The sequence below is a fragment of the Sminthopsis crassicaudata genome, chromosome 1 (assembly GCF_048593235.1).
Source record: "Sminthopsis crassicaudata isolate SCR6 chromosome 1, ASM4859323v1, whole genome shotgun sequence".
Lineage (NCBI taxonomy): Eukaryota > Metazoa > Chordata > Mammalia > Dasyuromorphia > Dasyuridae > Sminthopsis > Sminthopsis crassicaudata.
Window position 1 is genome coordinate 677764580 of NC_133617.1, and position 18298 is coordinate 677782877.

The following is an 18298-nucleotide window of genomic DNA, read 5'->3' on the forward strand; positions in this document are numbered from 1 at the left end:
CTTCTCCTTCTATTCCCATATGTTGAGCATATTTAGCCTGTGAAGGAAACCTGGAATGTAGAATTATAACTATTTTTTTTTAATTTTTGGAAGGCCATTAAGAAGAAGTGGCATCATTTTCCAGTTATTTTCAATCATGTCTGACTCTTTCTGACCCCATTTGGGGTTTTCTTGCAGAAATATCAAGTGGTTTGCCATTTTCTTCTCTATCTTATTTTAGAGATGAGGAAACTAAGGCAAGCACAGTAAAGTTAGTTGCCCAGGATCATACAGCTAAGTGTCTGAGGCCAGATTTGAATTTGGTGAAATGAATTTTTCTGTCTCTAAGCATGACACTTTATCGACTGTGTCACGTAGCTGCCCCCAGAAGGTTTGTTTTACTAAGTATCAGATGATAGAATGAGGAGCAAAGGAGTGAACAGTGTTTAAAGAGGAAATAGAAGGAAGAACTTCTTAACAATTAGAGTTGTTCCCAAAGTGGATTGGGTGGCCTCTGAGGGTAGGTTTTCTCCTTCTTGGAAACCTTCAAACAGGAACTTAATGACCATTAGTATGGTGTGTTGTAGTGGAGTTCAAATTTGAGTTGGAGTAAATTGCCACTGAGATCCAATATGACTGAAATCGCCTAATGCTGTGCTTTTGTAAAGATAGTTTTTATGTTTTCCTAATGTTTGATATATAAAACCTGAGCATGCCCAATATTTGATGATGTTCAACTATATTTGTGTACATAAATACATGTATACACACACACACAGACACGAGGTGAGAAAAAAAATTTAACTATCAGATTTTTTTGATGATCAAATGGGATAATATATATAAATCACTTTCAAAACCTTAAATTTAAATGTCAGCTATTATTATTAATCATCAGTAGGTTTTGAAAAGATAAAGCAACATACAAAATTATGGCATTTATTCAGAGAAAAATCATATAACTTTATTTACTTCTATATTTTATTCAGGATTGATTTAGGGCATCTAGATTTTACACACACACACATATACATATATATGCTACTGAATATACACACATATGTATTTATGCATATACATATACAGTATATCTACATATACTGTGTGTATATCTGAATTTATATATGTGTATGCATATACAGACAACCTGGATACACCCCTCCCCCACAAATCCTAGAGTCAGAAAGGGATCTTGGAGACTTACTAGTCCAATTCATACCCAAATCCTATGTTACATACCTATTCAGTGAGTGTCCAGCCTTTGTTGGAAGCCCTCCAGTAAGTAAAAAAGTACTCCTTCTTGAGGTAAGTCATTTGATGTTGTGATGGCTCTAATTATTAGAAAGCTTTCCTTATATTTATCTTCAATTTTTTTTTGTCATTTCCATACATTGTTCCTATCTTTGAATTGTGAGGCCAAATAAATCTAATCATTCCTTCAAATGGAAACCTGCCAAGCACTTCTTTAGCTCTTTTCCATCATACCAAAAATTTAGTCCCCAGAACTGATCACAGTACTAATGTCCAGGTAAAGTTCAAGGTGACTACTGATAGACTTGGACACTAGTTCTTTTAATGGTCTTGCCATTACTCATAATATACTACTTTCTCAGATTATATTTCTGATTTTCTCCTATATGAGCACATTCTCCTATTGTTCCATTTCTCTCTTTGCTTCTTCCTCTTACACCTATACTTAATGTCACCAAAGAATACATCAATCTCCTGAGCTCCCATAGCACATTATTGACTCATGTGGAACTTTCAGGGCAAGCAACACCATCTATAATTTTTAAATGAAGTTCTTTCTCCTCACTACTTTCCTACATCTAAGCCGCAGGTTTATGCTAATTATTGTTAAAGCTAATAATTCATGAAATATTTTCTATAGAATTTTAATATTTTTAAAGAAATAATATTCCTCACAGGATTTTATATGGTAAATAAACCCAATATCTTTATATAACAAACAGGTAAACTGAAGGCCAGAGAATTAATGTGAGTTGTTAGAGATGACACTACTTAGATTCAAACCTTTCCACTATCAAAAATGTCCTTTATCTATTCATTCATGTTCTATGAAAAAATAAACAAAGCTTTTTCTAAAAAAGAAAAAAAAATGTTGCTTTTGAATTTTTTAGGTTGATGGACCATTCCAGTACCCAAGAGAAACCTCTAGAATCAGTTTATTAATCCAATAGCACTTGGGTAGATTTGGACATAGTCTCATTTTACTCTCTTCCATGTATCTTCCATGTAATCTATTTTTCTGTCATTTAAAATATGAATGGCAACAGGACTAGATTAATCAGGATGGACTATGATTGAGAATTTTGTTAGTTAGGTGGGGTCATATGTTGGTCAGATAAGAAGTCCATTACCCAAACTGCAAAGAGGGAAAAGATTGGACATATGAGAGATTATGCTGGCAAGAAACCAAGTCCAGGGAAGTTGGCTAAGGCAGGAAAGAATAAGCAAGCAGATGTCATAGAAAGTGTGAGTATATAAGTGATATGACTGACTTTTAAACAAGTCAGTTCAATAGACTTGGTTCTGAATGGTGTTTTTTTCAAAAACTAAATCATCTCTCAAAGAGAGAATATTTGGCATCATTGAGGAGAAAGTCCTAATGCCTTTTAAGGCAATACCCCAAACAGTTTCAAACATAACTGAGTGAGCACCAACATTGTTAGAATAAGTGATAGCCTTCCAAAGAGAGACTATTTTCAAGGATTTTTTTCATTTGTATCCATGAGTTACAACAAATCTGCTTAAAATCAGCCAATGCTTTATGGTCAAAACATGGGCTAAATGCCTGGACTGTACTATACACTGGTAGGTAAGAGTAAGAATTAGATAATATCCTATGAGGCTAAGTGTTAAAATGTTTGCCCCTTCATTGAACACCCCCAGACTACTGTTGTCAGAATGAATACTTGATAAATTTGAGAATTTAGAATAAGAAGTTCTGGCTGGAAGAAGCTAGGGTACATCAAGTGCAGGTTCATGGCACATGATAAAAAGGTAGATGATGGTGATGATGATGTTAGTGACTGATATTTATGTAGAACTTTAAGGTTTACAAAATGCTTTCAATAAGTTATTTCATTTTATCTTGACATCAACACTACAAATATAGGTGCTATGCTTATCCTCATTTTTGATGAGAAAATTGAAACTAACCTTAGGTGACTTGTCTAATGACACGGTTACTACATTTCTAAGGTAGGGTTTGAACTCCTATCAAATGAAGAAAATAAAACCAAAATATTCCATTATCTGCCCTCTGTTCTAACTATATTTCCCACAAGTGAGACCCTTTAATATTTTATTTCTTTTTCTGGGAATTTGTACATTAAGTGGTAATCTAGGTATTACACTAGGATAGTTGCATTCTCATTTTGTAGATAATTACAAAATTGATACTCAGGAAAGTTAAGTGGCTTACTTAATGTAACACAAATAATTGAGTGGTTATAATTTAGATCCATCTTTCTGACACAAAGTCTCTTCTTCTTCACAAGCAAAAATATTACACAACTTTTTACATCCTTTCTACAATAATCTTGTGTGACCTTATACAGTCAGTTCTATTATAATGCTTGTTTTGAAAAATACAGATTTGTTCCAAATGATTGACATATTAAGAAACATTTTGAACCTAATATGAATTTTTACTTTGCTGACATATAGTGTCTTTCTTGAGGCATAACAAAAACGTAGAAAACCACACCCTTTCACAATAAGTCACAAACTGCAATCTTTCTGATACCTATTCATATAAGTTTTTTTTGTTGTTTAAAGTTTCATATTTATTGTATATCTTCTGGTACAATGATATCTGTGGGCTAAGAAGGTCTAGTCTCCACCTCCATCCCTCCCACATTTATCCATGACTTAGAGTACAATTTGTGAGAGATTTTGTCAATTTGGTCATTGGAATAGTTAGAGCAGCAGCCAGAAGTCAGGGATAATATCATTATTTATTATAGTACTTATGGATTTCTTAAGTATTTAATAAGTCTTTATTTAGAACAAATAGAATAAAATACTGCATTATTAGTTTTATTTGATTCCTATCTTTTTACTTGTCCCTGATAAAGTTTTTGAGCATTATGCCCCTAAGTCAATTTCTCCATAAGTCCTGAGATTTCTATTGGATAATTTTGCATAAAGGAGTGCTTTTATAAGAACACAAGTCACATTTTAACAGAAACAACTGTACTCTCTATTACTCTTTATTAGATTACATGCCCCTTGAAGACAAAAGATAATTTCCTTACTTGTCTTTGTGTCTCCTGGAACAATAACCATTATAAATTCCATGTTGTAAAAATGAATTTTTTAAAAATATACTCTACCTGGGAAACTGAATGAATGGACTCAACCAGAATGAATATCATAAATCAAGAAAAGTTAGAGGTTGAAAAGAATAGGGGAAAGCTGGAAACTGGAAGATTAATAAATAGAACTTATGTTCAAGAACAGACTGAAGTTTGGGACAAGTAGACAGCAAATAGAAGTATCATTTAGGTATAAGGCAGCAACACTTGGAAGACTATAGCAGCCAACTCACTACAAAAGTCTCAATATTTCATTAAATAACAACTATTCACATTATATTCTCTTTCTTCCTAAACTAGGAGGAAAAAAAACTCACTGGAATTGTCTTTCTAAATTTTTATGCACAGAAGTCAAACTCTTGTAGAGAGTAGTAGACTGGGGGATTATCACAACTGATAAACTATCTTAGCTTCTAGTCTTCTGGAGAATAAAAGCCCCATATTGTGATGAATCTTTTAGTTTGAGTCCTATCTCATCAGCTTGCTCATTTATGCTTCTCTGTTTCCATGGATATAGAATTCCTTATTTACAATTATATTCCCTGTATATAGGATTTTTCGGGGAGTATAATTTCATAGAATAGTCACAACCTACTGTGAAGTTAGTGATTTAAGTTTTTTGCTGACAGAAAAAATTGGAGAAGATGAACAATGTTTTGACCACAGAAGAATAGCCCTGGGAGACAGACTTCTATGGAAGTGATCAGTTATTAAGCAAGCTTATAAACTGTGCCTCATTTAGCTGTTTTAATTACTCAAGAATGCAATGCTAGTCTTCCAACTCTTAGGCTCCTGGAAAATCATTCAGACATTGTCCAGAAGGACAGAGAAGATGAAATCAAGATAATTAGTCTTTGACAAGATCATAGACATAAGGCTTTATTGTTTAGTTGTTTTTTCAATCATTTCATTTAGGATTTTGTTGATAAAGACACTTGAATGGCTTGCTATTTCCTTCCCCAACTCATTTTATGGATGAGGAAACTGAGATAAACAGGGTTAAGGGACTTGCTCAGGGTCATACAGCTGGTAAGTGTCTGAGGCCAGAATTCAAGATGACTCCATGGCTCAACATTCTATCAACTCTAGTATCTCACTGCCATCAGTTTTAAGGCTTCTGGGGTTCTTATATGGACTTGTTCATCTGATCAAACTGGTATTATTGTTCTTCATATATAATAGATATGTCATTTCTCATCTCAGTGCCTTTGCATAAGCTGTCTCTCATGCCAAAAATACCCTTTTTTCTCCCCTCTGCTTCTTAGAATCTATACTTTCCTTTAAAGTTCAAGTCTCAACTTCTACATGAAACCTTTCCTGCTCCCCCAGATGGTAATGATTTCCCCAATCAAATTACCTTTCATTGATTTTTTTTTAAATGTAGTTTGTATACCCTTGCTGGTATCCATATGTTATCCTGTCCCTAAACTCAAAGAACATACACTTCTTAAGAGCAAGAACTCTAATTTTTTTGTCTCTAAATGTCCCTCACCAGTAGAGTTCCTGATACCAAGTAGGTATTCAAGTTACTGACTGATTTGGCCTGATAGTAGGCCAATCTACAAGAGGGAGAGAATGAGAGTTGTCCCTATAATATTCCTAAACAAGTGGATCATTAAGCTTCAGTATGAATTCTAATAAGAGGGGAAACCTTTTTCCACCTCCTACTTTCATCTACTTCCTAAAAATGACTCTTTGCATGTGTAGCATCTTGAAATAACCTACAGCTTACACCCAGAGAAGGAACACTGGGAATTTAGTATAAACTAGTTGCACTATTGTCTTTCTACCCAGGTTACTTATACCTTCGGAAACCAATTCTTACCGTGCAACAAGAAATTTGGTTTTACACACATATATTGTATCTAGGATATACTGTAACACATTTAACATGTATGGAGTTGCCTGTCATCTAGGGGAGGGAGTAGAGGGAGGGAGGGAAAATTTGAAAAAGTGAATACAAGGGATAATGTTGTAAAAAAATCATCCATGCATATGTACTGTCAAAAATTATAATTATAAAATTAATTTAATAAAAATAAATATAATGTATAGTTTGGGACCCTTTTAGTTTTTGCCACCCTCAAAATATCTGCTGTAAATATTTTTGTATTTATAGCATTTTTTCCTCTTTCTTAGATCTCTTTTGGGCATAAACACAGAAGTGTTACCTCTGGATTGCTTTCCAGAATCACTAGGCAGATTAATAACTCTTCTAACAGGAGTTCAATGTGCCTGTTTTCTCATAGTTCCTTCAGCATTTGTTGTTTGTTTTGTTTTGTTTTTGGTCTGCTTATTTTTCCAGTTCTTTCATGTTGATGTGTATGAGGTAGAATGTCAGAGTTGCTTTACATTGTATTTTTTCTAATTATTAATGAATTGGGGCTTTTTTTCCCCCACATGATTATGGATACCTTTGGTTGCATCCTTTGAGAACTTCTTGTTCTCATATATGGTCCTGTTAGATAATTTATCAATTAGAAATTAGTTTTATACATTTTAATAGGTTCCTTATACATTTTATAAATGAGATCTTTATCAAATAAATGTGTATCAAAATTTTTTTGTCCTAGTTAACTGTTTCCCTTCTGCATCTTCAAGCATTTGCATCCTCACAGGTTGCTTCATCACCCTCTTTAATCCCTTCTCTTCTGTTCTCTCTTTCTCTGTCTCCTCTGCAAATTAATTTCTTAATGAATGTGTTTTTGGTAGTCTTTGAACTCTAGTACTACCCTTGTACTTCTATCATATCAAAGCATACCAAATGGATGTTAGTCAAAATTTATCACTGCTATTTTCATTCAACTGGTATTATGATAATAAAAGCTCATTAAGATATGCAAAAAAAAAGAAATAACCTGCAATTTTTTCCCCTAATTCCACTGCTGTGTCTATTCCATGCCTTGCTTCTTCTAGATCTTACTCTAATAACCACTGCAGACTGGGAACTGTCAGCAGGTATGTGAGACTAATAGACCATCTAGCAAACATCAAGATGAACAATTATAATGATAATAACAATTATAAATTATTTCCATGATATAAAATACTCCCCTTCCTTTTTAAGTCTAAATGCATTTATTTTAGAGTAATCACAATACAAAGTCTGATTTACTTTATAAATGTTTAATTGAGTCCAATAAATGATCAAAAGTAGACTATAACCCATTTCTTTCTGGTCTCTACTTTGAATTTTGAAGGGCAGTGTAGTACAAAGGAAGTAAGAAACATAAGGATGGGAGGGATAAACTACCCATATGGTCAGAGTTCAAGCTGTGGATATATATCTCCCAAATTTAGGATCTGTGTTGGAGAAATATCAAGTCTGCAAAAGCCAAGCTGGAAAAGTAATGAAAACAGAATTTCTCATGGGATTTCTGGCATATTAAGTCCAAATCACAGCCAAATATGCTATGAGAACAGCTTGTCTGAAGGAATTTTGACATTTCCGGTTCCTCTCCTGGCCGGAAACCAGAAGTGGAAAATAAAAGTTTCTGAAATGTTTGGATAAACAATTGGTCTATTCACCTTTGGTTCTTGACATAGGCAAATGTTTGGAAGACGTATGTTTTTCTGAATAAGTTTTCCCATCTCTAGAAGTAAAGAAAACATAATATCATGAAGCTGCTTGATTATTCTTTTTCCAGGATGTAAACTGTATGTTGGAGAGCAGTAAAAGAACTTTGTTTCCACTAGATACATTTTTAGCTCTGACTCCAAATCTGCTTAGAATGAGGATGGGGTTGGGCAAGTGATGATGTGAAGTGATTGTTTAGGTTTTTACTCCATTTTCATGAATATGGAAAAACTTGATTTCAAAAGTTGTATTTCCACCAACATAGTATAAGAAATTAGAGTGGCAAGAGAATTCACTAAAACGGAAAAGGATACAACCCAAACTTCATGGGCCTCCAAATAATCTACCATGAGACGGTTATGACAAATGTATTGAAAGTACTTGGGAAAAGCTCATTTTCCAAGAAAGTCATCATAGAAAAATTCTATTTCCTAGAAAGTCCAGATCTGGCAGCTATATTTATTATCCACACATGTTGTTCTGCATAAGGGCCTCAAGTGTTCTTGGACTGAACTTCTTTGGTGGGGGTACCCTCTAGAGCAATTCTCCCGTTAAAATGTGTAACAACAGAAATGTAGGTCAAGGAATAAATCCAGTAAAGCTCAATGCAGGCTACGTAGATTGTTTTGGAATATTTTACATGTCCCTTAGCTCATCTTCTGCTACAGAATTACTGAGCTTTCAGCCCAGTTTTTAACAAAGTGTTCTTTTACAAAAATGTTGGTGAGAATTAATGTCCCATGACAAGTACAGAGGATCTGAATAGAGCTGTAAAAATTTCTTGCAGCAGCAGCAACGATAACAACCTTCTCTTATGGAATTTATAGAATTGGAAGAAGCTTAAATGTATTTAGGTTTATGTCTGCCCTTTTCATAGGATCACAGAGCCCGAATTTAGAAATAGATTGACTGGTCAAATCTCCTATTCCCCAGATGCAAAAATTGAAGGATCATCAAAGAATGAAAGTGATTTGTCCAAAGTCTCATAAGTAAAGATCTCTTGATTTCCACTGCTTTAGTGCTCATTTATTAATAGAAATAATACAATGAAATAATGATAGTAATAATAATTTTAAACAAATATACCAAACACTTATTGGAATAATTTTTTTTAATCTTCAAAGAAGTCACCTTGGTACATTAAGATTCCTCTTATTCTTTCAATACTCAAAATTTGTGTTCTGATTTTTATCATGACGAGATCATGAGCAATTCCCTTACCCCTTCAACTAGAAAGCAAGTTCCTAAAAAGAAAGGATTTTTTCATTATAGTCTTTATGTCCCTGGTACTTATCAAAAAACCTTGCACAGGAAAATATTTGGTGAAAGATTACTTAATTGAAATTATCTATGGGCCTACATTTTGTATGCATTAAAATTTAATGCATATACATTAAAGATCATATCTATAATACTTTAAAAAGTTCTGGTGTTGTTATGTATTTTTAAAATTTTTATTTTGTTACTAATTTATGAAATAAAACACATTTCCACAACATAATAGAATCTTTTTAAAAAGACTGCACATGATACTACAACTTTATTTTGTACGACTTGCTATTTCTTTTAAATATATAATATGGTTCTCATTTAACTTTCTTTTTTCCCCCCTTTCTTTTCTTCCCTAATGGCAGGCATTAGACACACACATACACACACATACACACACACAGAGATGCATTCACACATATGTACATGCATACATGTATATGGATATCTATATGCATTATGTAAAATCATTCTATATATACTTCTATTTATCCACTTCTTTTTCTGATTATATATGGCATATGTATATTCCTTCATATGTCCCTTATAGCTCATTTCAGTATTTATAATAGACAAAATGACTTAGTCAATTAATGTTGTTTTAAAAACAATATTGCTTTTCTGTGTACAATCTTCTCTTAGTTCTGTTCATTTTGCTATTCATTATTTTGTCCAATTTTATCCATGTTTTGTTCTAAAATCAATGAGTTATTGCTTCTTAGAGTATAGTAGCATTCCATCATGTTCAGATACCACAACCTGTTCAGTTATTGACAGGCATTTCTGCAGTTTCTACTTTTTTGCCACCACAGGGTGCTATAACGTACAGGTTTTCTTTCTTTTTCCTAAGCATCCTTGGCAATAGATCTAGTAGTGATATTGCTATTTCAAAAGCAGTTTAATAACTCTTTAGGCATAATTCTAGATTATTCAACTAAATGGTTAGATCATTTATAATTCTTTCAATAGCAAATTAGTGTCTCAATTCTTTATTTCCCCTTTAACATTTCAATTTTTTCTTCAATTATTTAGCAAATCTGAAAGTTTTAAAATGATATATCAATATTGTTTTAATTTCAATTTCTCTAGTAAATGATGAACCAGAACCAGCATGCCTACTTTTCTGGTAGCATATAGGATTATTGATCTAGAGTTGAAAAGGACTGCAAAGGCTATGTTTTTCAATTTCCTCCCTTAAAGGTGTGTATACTGAAGTCCAAAAAAAAAAATCTAAAAAAACTAATAAATGAATGAATAAACCTGTGAGGGGAAGGCTCTCAAGGTTTCTGGCCAAAGCAGAAATGACTGTTATTTATATTCAGTTTGAATCAATCTGGATGCAAACAATGACCAAATGGGGCATGACCTAGGATCTGTTGGTGGACAATTAGAATCAGATTGGTTTTGGTTGAAAGCCTGGTCTTTAAGAAAGAATCCAGCCAGTAAAACTCATGATATCTTTTGAGGGTTCAGAGGTCCAAAAGAGAAAAAAAATACTTTTTAAAAAGCATCTGTAGGTAAGAGTATCTGGAGGGAAGGAGGGAAGGAGGGAAGGAAGTGTTCCAACAGGCCAATTTATTCTTGACTCTTTTCCTCCCTCTGTCTCAATTTAGAGATAATTCAAAGATTGACAGCTCATAAATGCCTGATATAGGATTTAAACTCAGGTCTTCTTGACTCACAAAATTACAGAATTCAAGAATCAGAAGGAACCACAGCTGCTAGTCTGTCTAATCTATACATAAAAGAAATCTCCACTCCAACACAGCAAATAAATAGTTGTCCAGCCTGTGACTGAAATCCTTCAAAGTGGAAGAATTCACTACCTCTTTAGGTAATCCATTCCATTTCCAGACTACTTTATTTGTTAGGAAATTGTTCCTGACAGCTAGCTCCCTAAATTTACTGTATTGCAACTTCTGTCAAATACCACCAATCCTGCCTTCTGATGCTAATTATAGACAGTCTAGTTCCTGATTGATATGTCATCTCTTCAAATACTTCAAAGAAGTTATCGTAGTTTTCTTGATTCTTTTCTTCTCCAGAATAAATATGTTTGGATACTTCGACTAAAGCTCATATAATGTGGACTTTAAAATCTTCTCCATCCTTCCTATGAAAACTCTCCAGCTTGTCAATATCCTTTGTAAATCATAGTATTTAGAAAGGAACACAATGCTTTTGATTCAGTATAACCCACAGCAGAGTTCCAGGGTACTATTTCTTCTTTATCCATGGAAGGTATGTATTTCCTTGCAATTCAATATCACATTTGCTTTTTGTTTTGATTTCCGCATCATGCTGATGACTTATCAGCTTGCAATCCACTTAAATTCCCCTATCTCTTTTTCAGAATAATTGCCATCCATCTTTTTTAGAATAACAAAATGTTTATTTTTGTGTAGAAATGCGAAGTTTTATATTTTTTTCTTTACTGAAGTTCACCTTTTAAAAATTCATTCTAATGCCTCAACCAACCAAGATATTTTTGGCCCCTAAATCTGTTATTCACTGTGTTAACTATCCATCATAGCTTTTGGTCTTAGGCAAGTTCTATGAGCATAATATTGGTAACTTTATAAAAATCCATAAAGGGAATGAAATTATTTTGTCATAACCTAATCTGAATAAGACACACTGATCCATTGAAATCATCACTCGCCCTTTTAGGCTCTAGATCTAGTGTTCTAGACCTAGCATGTTACCATACATATGAAGTAATTGTAGAACATCAATTAATCAATAAGAGTATAAGGGCCTCTTGTGTGATGAACATTACACAAGGTACTGAATATAAAACATTGTCTTTAATTGTCAAGTTGTGTTTAGAGGGGAAGAAGATGAAAAGAAATAAATGTTTTTAAAGCACTTAACATAGTGCTTGGCACATAGGAGGTGCATAATTAGTGTTTTTTAGCTTGCTTGCATTCTCATACTAATTTTCCAGATCATCTGACATACCTTATCTATTTATAATTATATTGATGACATGATGAAATTGTTTCCCATTGGCCATTTCATTTTACAGGTTTATTTTATGTACATTCTGTGCTTTATTTGAAAAAAAAAGTATATATGAACTGGCTTTGGGGGTTTATAATGCTCATTAGAAAAAAAAATCACCTTCCATTTAATAATGCTTAAAGGACTCTAGAAGGTGTAAGTGACTTTCCTTGTATTAATTATATTTCCTTAAACTTTGCTGCCTGTATGTTTGCTCTGATGGGGCCAAAGTTCTGTTCCAGGTCTGTTTCATCTTTCCCAAGGGCCCTTGTGATATTTCTGTCTTTCCTGCTTATAAAATGATAATATCCAAAATTAATTTGTCAAAATTTGAGAGCATTGATAAAAGCATATGGGGGATGAGATTTACAATTTAAGAGGAAGGGAAACTCTGCTTCTTTTTGGAGATGTCAAACATTTGTGAAGTATGTTAAAAATTATCTAAAGAAATCTAGTCATTGTCTTTATTTCCACTTTTTGTTGTTGACAGTTACTAAGATTGTTATAAAGAATTACTCTTTAAAAAGGAAAGCTTTCAAGGGAAGCAATAAATCCAAAGACTTGAAGGAACAAAATACATATTTACATCTGTAGACATAATTAACCAGAGTACATGCTCCTTCTCACACACATGCATGAACCACATAAAGTTGAAAAAATGGTAGCATAAAAATTCAGATTAAAGACTCAATAAGTGAAGTCCATTTAAGAGTCCACTGAGAGGGGGCAACCAGGTAGTTCAGTGGATAGAGCACCAGCCCTGAAGTCAGAAAGACCTGACTTCAAATCTGGCTTCAGACACTTAACATTTCCTAGCCATGTAACCTTGGGCAAGTCACTTAACCCCAGTTGCCTCACAAAAAAAAAAAAAAAAAAAAAAGAGAGAGAAAGAAAGAAAGAAAGAAGAAGAATCCACTGAAGGTAAAGAAATGATACCCATCTATATCTCCTTTATGTCCCTGAAAGGAGATTAGCTCCAGGTTTCAGACAAACTTCTTCTCATATTTGGCATTCCCTCCCACCTTGCCTCTCAGAATCTACATCTTCCTTCTGGACTCAGTTCAAGTGTCACCTTCTCCATGAATGATGTTTTTTTTTTTAACTTTAATTTATTTACTTAATATTTTCTCCAGTTGTATTCCAAACAATTTTTTTTAATATTTGTTTTTAAGATTTTTGAATTCTACATTCTCTCTCTTAACCTACCCACAATTAAGAAACTATATGCGATTATGCAAAACATTTCCATAGAAGCAAGTTGTGAAATAAAACATAGATCTCCCACCTTAATGAAAATAAAAACCCTCAAGAAAATTAAGAGAGAGGAGAGACAGAGAGAGAGACAGAGAGAGAGAGAGAGAGAGACAGACAGACAGAGAGACAGAGAGAGAGAGAGAGAGAGAGAGAGAGAGAGAGAGAGAGAGAGAGAGAGAGAGAGAGAGAGTACCCAGAGAGAGCTTCTATCTGTATTCAGATACAATCTGTTCCTCCTCTAGGTATGGATAGGATTTTTCATCATAAGTCATTCAGAGTAGTTGTGGATGATTGTATTACTGAGAATAACAAACTCATTTACAGCTGATCATCTCAGATTATACCCCTATTATTTTGTATATGGTATGTTTCACTTTGTTCATGGAGGACTTTCCAGGATTTTTTCCCCCTGAGAACATCTTGTTCATCATTTCCCAGAGAGCAATATTATTCCATTATAGATGGAATTGTTTCAAATATTTTAATAATTACTATTACTAATTGTATTCCCCCCATTTCCTTTCTCTCTCCTTTTACCCTGTCTTTCCTCAAAAGTGTTTTGCTACTGAGCAATCCCTCTCCCAGTATGCCCTCTTTAGTTATCCCTTTCCCCCTTTCCTTATTCATTCCCTTCCTATTTTCTTATTGAGTATGTATGTTATTTCCTACTTGAATCAATTTTGATGAGAGTACTCTGAAGTGAATAATGTTTATTCACTTACTCTCTTCTCCCCTTTTATCCCCTCCAATGTAAAAGCTTTTTCTTGTCTCTTTTTTTAAGCATCTTCTCCTCTTTATTTCTGAATTCATCCACTCATCACAGCAATTATCCATCTTGCCTCTTTTTAAAGGCAGATAATTTGCACCATTCCACTTCTCCCTTTCTCCTAGTATATTCCTCTTTCATTCCTTGATTTCACCATTTTTTTAAAAAAAGATATTATCCTTCATATTCAATTCATACCTGTGCCCTCTGTCTATATATACTCCTAATTGCCATAATAATGGTAACATTCTAATGAGTTACAAGTATCATCCTCCCATGTAGTAATATAAACAAATAAACCTTATTAAATCCTTTATGATTTCACTTTCCTGATTATCTCCTTATGCTTCTCCAGAGTTCTATATTTGAAAGTCAAATTTTTATTTCAGCTGTTTTTTTTTAACATGAATTCTTGAAAATCCTCTGTTTTATTGAATGACCATCTTTTTCTTCTGAAGGATTATGCTCAGTTTTGCTGGGTAGGTGATTCTTGGCAATCTTAGCTCCATTGCTTTCTGGAATATCAAATTCCAAACTCTCTGGTCCTTTAATATAGAAGTTACTAAATCTTGTATTATACTGAATGGGAGTCCACTATATTTTAATTGTTTCTGGATGCTTGCAATATTTTATCATTGACCTGAGAATTCTGGAACTTGACTATGATATTCTTGGGAAGTTTTATTTTTGGTTCTATTTCAGGAGGTAGTGGATTCTTTCCATTTCTATTTAACCCTCTGGTTCTAGAAGATCTAGAAAATTATCAGTTTCCCTGATAATTTCTTGAAAGATGATGTCCAATATCTTTTTTTAATCACAACTTTCAGGTAAACCAATAATTTAAAAATTATTTTTCATGGATATATTGTCCAATGAGATATTTCACATTTTTCCATTTTTTCTTTTTCTTTTGCTTTATTGTATTGTGATTTCTCATGAAGTCGTTAACTTTCATTTGCTCAATTCTATTTTTAAGGAATTATTTTCCTCAGTGAGCTTTTTTATCTCCTTTCCCAATTGGCCAATTTTACTTTTTAAGGTATTCTTTTCTTGTTTAGCTTTTTTGTATTTCTTTTGCACCTCTCTCAGTTCTTTACTTAATTTTTTCCTCTATTTTTATTATTTGAATTTCAAGTGTGAAACTTGAAATTATGAACTCTTATGAACTTTTCTATGATCTAACCTCAATTCTTAATTTTCTTAGAGGCTTTGGATGTAGGATCTTGGACTTTGTTATCATTTTCTGAGTGTGTGTTTTGATCTTCCTAGTCACCTAATAACTTTCAATGCTTAGAAACTTTTTTTGTGTGTGTTTTCTTCTCATTTTCCTAGTCAATTACTCTGCTTTTAACTTTCTGTTAAAGTAGGGCTCTGTTTTCAGAGTGGAGAGTGCATTGTCCCAAGCTTCAGGGGTTTTGTGTAGTTGTTTTCAGAACACCTTCTAGGTATCTGATCATAAGCAGTTGTTTATGCCATGAAGCTATTAGATCTAATGTGCTGACCAGGACTGTGCTAGGACTGCACATCAGACCTCCACCTCTTTGCCACAGACCCTCTCTGGTGACTTTCCCAGTCCTTCCTGTTGTCCCCAGACTCAGAGGTCCAGAAACCTCCAGTACCACTGCTGATTCAGAGGTCTTGTCTCATTGATGCTGGGTCCAAGCTTATGCTGGGATTGCCAAATAGGCTATTGCTCTTGTTCCACAGACCTTTTCTGCCTTTCTAGCCACACTTTGGTGTCTCTAGGCTAAAAGATATGGATGCCACCAGGATTGCCACTGATTCAGAGGTTGGCCTGGCCCAGGGCTGGGTCCAATGCTGCAATGGCATAGCCCACACCAGGACTGAATGCTGGATTTCTACCTTAATTTCACAGACCCTTTCTACTGAGCTTCTAAATTGCCTTCAGCTGGAACATATTCTACTCCATCTTTTAGGGTGTTCTAATGCTCTAATATTCATTTAGAGTCATTTAAAGGAATTTGGAGTGGTTTTGGAGAGAGGTTGGGTGAGTTCCTGTCCATCTTGGCTCCACCTCCCCTCCATGAATCCTTAATGAAACATTTCTTTCTTATTGAATGACTTTGAATTTATTTATGCATATTCATATTGGGTCCCTGTATGTAAGCTCTGTGAAATCACAAACTTTGTTTTGACTTTTATATTCTAGGTGCATAGTAGGTAGTTAAGGAACATTTTCTGAACTGAATTGAAGTGAATTAACAGTAGATTATCCTGTTTTAGACTCTTAGCACCAACTTCTCAGACTAATTCAGTGGATCCTCCATCTTCTATTTTCCAAAATAGAAACTAGTATATCTATACTATTGCCAGAATAATTATTTTTGCACATAAATCTTGTTCTGTTATTCTTTTTAAAAGATATCCAGTATTACTCTTTTGCCTTTCAAGTAAAATTCAAATTCCTTTGTCTGGCATTCAATGGAATCTGTCACTATCCTACCTTTACTGAATTTAACTAATTTGGAGTATCTCTCTGTGTCTCAAATAGGTCCTATGCTCCCTATCCCTGTTGTTATCTGTTTCTTGGAATGTCTCTTTTCTTCATATTTATCTGTTGAATTCCTCTCTCTTTTTAAATCTTAAATCAAATACTTACAAACTTGGTGAAGCCTTCCTGATCTCCCTTGTATCACATGTTGTGCTGGCTTTTTATCTAGGGCTAATAAGAGAACAGCTTTGTTAAATAGGTGGTATGGTGCATAGCAGATCTGGAGTCAGGAAGAATTAAATATGAACTCTGCCTAATTCAACTAATAGCTGTGTAACTCTGAGGAAAGTCACTTAATTTTTCAACATTATTTCTTCATCTGTAAAATGGGGAAAATAATATTACCTTACAAAATTGTGAGGATCAAATGAAACAGCATATTTAAAGTGTTTTATAAAATTACATAGCTTAAAGTGTTTCAAAAATGTATTATCCTCTCTCCTAGTCATCCCATAACAGAAATATTGTTTATTTAAAAATACTACATTTTAGTAAGGGTGTTAATTAGCTAGAGGGTATTCAGAACATGATGCGCAAACTATTGAAGGACTTCAAGATCATGGTCTATAAAAATGTTTTGAAGGAATAGAGAATGTTTAATTTGGGAGACAGGATAGGATGGGGCAGTACATAATAATTGTTCTCAATTATTTAGAGACACTGTCACATGTATAATATATTAGATTAATTCTTCTTGGTTCCAGAAGGAAAAACAACAATAACAACATAGAAACAATGGAAGAATTTGTGAAGGAAAAGATTTATGCTTAATGTCAATGGGAAAACAAAAACAAAAATAAAAACAAACAACTCTTAAAAATAATTAGAGCCATTCAAGAATGAAATAGATGAACTGAACCAGCTACACCCAGAAAAAGAACTCTGGGAGATGACTATGAACCACTACATAGAATTCTCACTTCCTCTATTTTTGTCTGTCTGCATTTTGGATTTCCTTCACAGGCTAATTGTATACTATTTCAAAGTCTGATTCTTTTTTGTACAGCAAAAAAACTGTCTGGACATGTATACATATATTGTATTTAATTTATACTTTAACATGTATTGGTCAACCTGCCATGGGGCGGGGAAGGAGGGGAAAATTAGAACAAAAGGTTCGGCAATTGTCAATGTTGTAAAATTACTCATGCATATATCTGGTAAATAAAAACTATTTAAAAAAAAGAATGAAATAGACTCCCTTGAGAGATGAAGACTCCCTCTCTTCCCCCAATAAGAGATCACCATGTAGAGAAAAATTACTACTCTTCAGAGTCACAGGACATAAAATTCTTGTTTAGTTATGTGGTCAACTAAATGATCTTTGAGATTCCTTTCAACTGTCATATGTATGATATTGATTCTGATTTAGATATTAGCAAATGTTATATTAGCTAGTCAAATTATTAGATAATATGTTTCACATTTTATCATGCTTTTGTATGCATTCGTGTCTCAACTCACTATTGTTAATTTCAAAAAATTTTATAGGACAGGAATTATGTCCATCCTAAATTTTATTTATTCATCTTTATCCTTGCCCCCAGCACCTAGAACAACACTTTTCATATAGTAAGTATTTAATAGAACCTTGG